Below are 6,000 nucleotides of genomic sequence, written 5' to 3' on the forward strand. Positions count from 1 at the left end.
TGTGACCCCCCCTCCAAAAGTGAAAAACTACAGGTCCCAGCATGTACCTCTCAGAGCTGAAGATGCTTCCCTCATCATTGCACACATGATTACTCCTCACACCCGGCTCTTCTGTCCAGCTGCTCACTGTCTCTTCTCTCCCACTACTTGTTTGGCTCTCACTACACCTGCAGCCCCCCCCCCCTTCATCCTCAGCCTTTCATGTTCTGTCACTTTTTCATCTACTAGTCTTCTTAACCCCTCTGTATGCTAAGCAATCCTCTCAGCAGTGGCCCATCTCTCATCTGCAACTATCACAGCCTCAGAATCTTGCCAGCATTCCATTCATTGCTCCTTCAACCTGCCAGAATTTTTTTTTTCTCCACTGCAGCGGTGTAACTACAGGGGTCGCCATTGCAACCCAACCTCATACTCCAGGGGGCTCATGCAGCTTCCCTCTAAACCTGTATAGGAGGAGCGGCATATAGAGGAACTGATGCCCTACATGTTCTTCTTGCAGCCATTGAATGCCTGCAAGTGGTAAAGGAGGAAAAGCGGGCATTCAGTGACTGCAAGAAGAACATGGAGGGCATCAGTTCCTCTACATGCCGCCCCTCCTATACTGTTTACTTCTGCTGCCCACAGGTCCATCAACGCTCTCCTGGCCCCTCTGTGATCTTCCTTTTTCTCCAACCCCCTGCTGTGCTCTGGTCCCACCTGTGCTCTTCTTCAGTCCCCCACCCCTGCTGTTCTCCAGGCCCCCCCGTGCTGTTCTCCGCCCCCCCCTGTGCTGTTCTCCAGGCCCCCCCCCCGTGCTGTTCTCCGGTCCCCCCCTGTGCTGTTCTACGCCCCCCCCCATGCTGTTCTCTGATCTGAGGTCTGTTGTTAAGATTACATTATTATATATATATAGATGGACTGAGGAGGGGGACAGGGACAGTGATCAGGAAAAAGGTAAATAGCCCCCCCCAGCACATTTCCGACCTCCACCTCTCTACAAGCACAAGTGGAAGGGGAGGGGGTCAGTACTATGGGGGGGGGGTCTGTACTTAGTGGAGAGGGGGTCCATACTGAGGGAGGGGGTCTATACTTAGTGGAGAGGGGGGTACGTACTGAGGGAGGGAGGTCTATATTTAGTGGAGAAGGGGGTACGTACTGACGGAGGGAGGTCTATACTTAATGCAGTAATAGAAATACATATCAAGCACGGTGTTGGGATGATATAAGTGCTAAAACCAGCCAATCACCCGCCGCCGAAATCTCGTCAACCCCGAGACTACATTCAACACAAACCCCCCCGGTCATTGGCAAAATTGTCCCTGAATGGCAGTTTGGAAATGTGGTCACCCTAGTGCCATAATCTCACAAGTATTAAGGGGCACTTTAAGCATTGGCACCAAGGTCACTTCACCTTCATACACTTTTTTCACACCTGCCTCCAAGGCCAAGCCTTTTGGCTAGGACCAGGGGAAATTTTTATTCCTGGACGGAGGGCTGGCCATCGTATTACACAATGGTCACTTTTCACTCTCCCACTTCCTTCTCCCAACTTTCTTTTTATTTATCCCCGTGTTTGTCACTTTTTTGTATTTTTTTGTATGGTGTTGTCACAGTTTGTCACAGTGGGATGAGTAAGGTGTGGGTCCTCGGGCCTACTCTGAAAGTGTTGGGGGGAGGGGTGGACATAGGCCTTCTGGCTTAGTTCGCCCTCTCTCATGGGGTCTCCATTCGGGGGAGTCCCACCTAGTACTTGGGTGGGTCTGTTTCGGCAGACCTAAAAGAGAACGGGGGTCCGTCTGGTTTCGGCCAGATGGTCCCATGTGAAGTTCCTCAGTCCCCGTCTGGAGCCTAATGCCCCGGGGGATCAGGGTAAGGTCCTGCCCTAGTGGAGGACAGTGTAGCACCTGTTGCACGTTTTCGTGTTTTACTCTTTATTTTTTGGCACCGGGTGGCAGTTTTTGGATGTGTTTTGCACGCCACTGGCTTTAAAAAAAAAAACAATCTAATGATTGTGCTGAGTGTTGTACGTGTCTGTTTTTTTCAATCCCTTGCTGACACATCCTGCCGACCTTTAAGGGGTTCTGAATGATGGGAGATGGAGGCAGAGTTCCTGGTCATGTAACCAATGTGATCATAATGGTCACATGTTCAGTAGCACCTCCCACCACCTACCATTCGTAACTGTAGACCAGAAGCTGTCACTGACAGCTCAGGCAATGAGCTGGGAGCAAGTAGTAAATAGCGGTGCACCATGCATGCATATATGTGTAACGTGAGCATTAGGCCCATGCGGCCTTATGCCACACATATTCATGGGGTAATCAACAATAGAATTATGCACGTCGCTTTATTACTGAAAATGTTCTATTTGTGTTGGGAGTGTTAAAAAACGTAGACGTGTAGGTGGCTGTAGTGTGGTAAGGTTCTCCTTTGTTGGGTGTCCAACCTATGATCTTGCACACAGTCCTTATCTCCCTTTTTTTAAATGTCAATTTTATTTTATAGGTAATATTTTTTATATAGAGCTCTTTTTATGGTGGTGTATAAAAAATACTCAAGGTTTTGTAACTAACCTCACCACGCCTTGTACCAATAACATTATTATAATGTAATAAACTACATAGGTTGCAGCAGAATGAAACCAGTACTTTGCACCTAACACTTATTTTAAAGAAACCATGTCATTATATACTCACAAATTGGTAACACAAATTGCTAATCAGCCAATCACATGGCAGCAACTGAATGCATTTCGGCATCTAGACGTGGTGAAGACGACTTGCTGAATTTCAAACAGAGCATTAGAATGGATAAGAAATAGGATTTAAGTGGCTTTGAACGTGGCATTGTTGTTGGTCTGGTCTGAGTATTTCAAAAGCGACTGATTTACTGGGGTTTTCACACACAACCATCTCTAGGGTTACAGAGAATAGTCCAAAATAGAACAAATCTCCAGTGAGCGGCAGTTGTGTGGACGAAAATGCCTTGTTGATGTCAGAGGTCACAGGAGAATGGGCAGACTGGTTTGAGATGATAGAAAGGCAACAGTAACTCAAATAACCACTTGTTACAACCAAGTTATGCAGAATACCATCTCTGAACATACAACACATCTAACCTTGAAGCAGATGGGTTACAGCAGCAGAAGTCTACCCCGGGTGCCACTCCTGTCAGCTAAGAACAGGAAATTGAGGCTACAATTCGTATAGGCGCACCAAAAGTGGACAATAGAAAATTGGAAAAACATTGCCTGGTCTGATGATTCTTGATTTCAGCTGCGACATTCAGATGGTAGGGTCAGAATTTGTTGTAAACAACATGAAAGCATGGATCCATCCTGCCTTGTATCAATGGTTCAGGCTGGTGGTGTAATGGTGTGGGAAATATTTTCTTGGACACGTTGGGCCTCTTAGCACCAATTGAGCATCTTTTAAATGCAACAGCCTACCTGGATATGGTTTCTGACCATGTCCGTCCCTTTATGACTACAGTGTACCCATCTTCTGATGGCTCCTTCCAGCAGAATAATGCACCATGTCACAAAGCTCAAATCATCTCAAACTGCTTTCTTGAACATGACAATGAGGTTACTGTACTTCAATGGCCTCCACAGCGTGATGCTATCATGTCAGTATGGACCAAAATCTCTGAGGAATGTTTTCAACACCTTGTTGAATCTATGCCACGAAGAATTAAGGCAGTTCTGAAGGCAAAAGGGGTCCAACCCTATACTAGCAAGTGTAGCACTGCCCCCTTGGGGGTTGCTTAGAATTGCATGTGCACCTGCGCTGCCTTGACTCTGTGAACTTTCCATCCCTCCTGACACTCTAGGTTCAAACATGTTGTGTATACCTTTAACTAACACACTGACACAAGGTATATTGATTAGCTCTCTCAGATTTTACTTAATCAAGAGGAGAGTCTTATAACAGGGTATTAGTCAGCCAAATCCTGGATAAACAGCCAAGACTCAGTTGAAAGACTCCTCAAAGCAATTAATTGACAGCTTGAAATTACAGATACATAATATCAAGGCATACTGAAAGCAGGCAATAAATTAATGGATCTTAAAAAAGGGCTACTGATTGCTGTATATAATACCACTGGTAAAGAGGAACCCCATAATACCTTTAACCACTTGACGACCGCCTCACGCCGATGTACGTCGGCAAAGTGGCACGGACAGGCAAAATCACGTACAGGGTACGTGATTTGCCTTCCGCGGGTGGGGGGTCCGATCGGACCCCCCCCGGTGCCCGAGGCGGTCGTCTTTTGTCCAGCGGCGATCCGTGATGAGGGGGAGACCATCCGTTCGTGGCCCCCCCCTCGCGATCGCCGCCGGCCAATGAAAACACTCCTTTGCTGCTGTATGCTAAACAGCAGCAAAGGAAGTGATGTCATCTCCCCTCGGGTCGGTATTTTCCGTTCCGGCCCGAGGAGAGAAGACATCTATGTGAGTGCACAAACACACACACACACAGTAGAACATGCCAGGCACACAAAACACTCCGATCCCCCCCCCGATCGCCCCCCGATCCCCCCCCAATCACCTCCCCCCCCCCCTGTCACAAACTGACACCAGCAGTTTTTTTTTTTTTTTTTTTTTTCTGATTACTGCATAGTGTCAGTTTGTGACAGTTACAGTGTTGGGACAGTTAGTATTACCCCCCTTTAGGTCTAGGGTACCCCCCTAACCCCCCCTAATAAAGTTTTAACCCCTTGATCACCCCCTGTCACCAGTGTTGCTAAGCGATCATTTTTCTGATCGCTGTATTAGTGTCGCTGGTGACGCTAGTTAGTGAGGTAAATATTTAGGTTCGCCGTCAGCGTTTTATAGAGACAGGGACCCCCATATACTACCGAATAAATGTTTTAACCCCTTGATTGCCCCCTAGTTAACCCTTTCACCACTGATCACCGTATAACCGTTACGGATGACGCTGGTTATTTCGTTTATTTTTTATAGTGTCAGGGCACCCGCCGTTTATTACCGAATAAAGGTTTAGCCCCCTGATCGCCCGGCGGTGATATGCGTCGCCCCAGGCAGCGTCAGATTAGCGCCAGTACCGCTAACACCCACGCATGCAGCATACGCCTCCCTTAGTGGTATAGTATCTGTACGGATCAATATCTGATCCGATCAGATCTATACTAGCGTCCCCAGCAGTTTAGGGTTCCCAAAAACGCAGTGTTAGCGGGATCAGCCCAGATACCTGCTAGCACCTGCGTTTTGTGCCTCCGCCCAGCCCACCCAAGTGCAGTATCGATCGATCACTGTCACTTACAAAACACTAAACGCATAACTGCAGCGTTCAGAGTCAGGCCTGATCCCTGCGATCGCTAACAGTTTTTTTGGTAGCATTTTGGTGAACTGGCAAGCACCAGCCCCAGGCGTCAGGTTAGCGCCAGTACCGCTAACACCCACGCACGCAGCATACGCCTCCCTTAGTGGTATAGTATCTGAACGGATCAATATCTGATCCGATCAGATCTATACTAGCGTCCCCAGCAGTTTAGGGTTCCCAAAAACGCAGTGTTAGTGGAATCAGCCCAGATACCTGCTAGCACCTGCGTTTTGCCCCTCCGCCCGGCCCAGCCCAGCCCACCCAAGTGCAGTATCGATCGATCACTGACACTTACAAAACACTAAACGCATAACTGCAGCGTTCGCAGAGTCAGGCCTGATCCCTGCGATCGCTAACAGTTTTTTTTGTAGCGTTTTGGTGAACTGGCAAGCACCAGCCCCAGGCAGCGTCAGATTAGCGCCAGTACCGCTAACACCCACGCACGCACCGTACACCTCCCTTAGTGGTATAGTATCTGATCGCATCAATATCTGATCCGATCAGATCTATACTAGCGTCACCAGCAGTTTAGGGTTCCCAAAAACGCAGTGTTAGCGGGATCAGCCCAGATACCTGCTAGCACCTGCGTTTTGCCCCTCCGCCCGGCCCGGCCCAGCCCACCCAAGTGCAGTATCGATCGATCACTGACACTTACAAAACACTAAACGCATAACTG

Source organism: Aquarana catesbeiana, linkage group LG04, assembly GCF_042186555.1.
Source record: "Aquarana catesbeiana isolate 2022-GZ linkage group LG04, ASM4218655v1, whole genome shotgun sequence".
Taxonomy (NCBI): domain Eukaryota; kingdom Metazoa; phylum Chordata; class Amphibia; order Anura; family Ranidae; genus Aquarana; species Aquarana catesbeiana.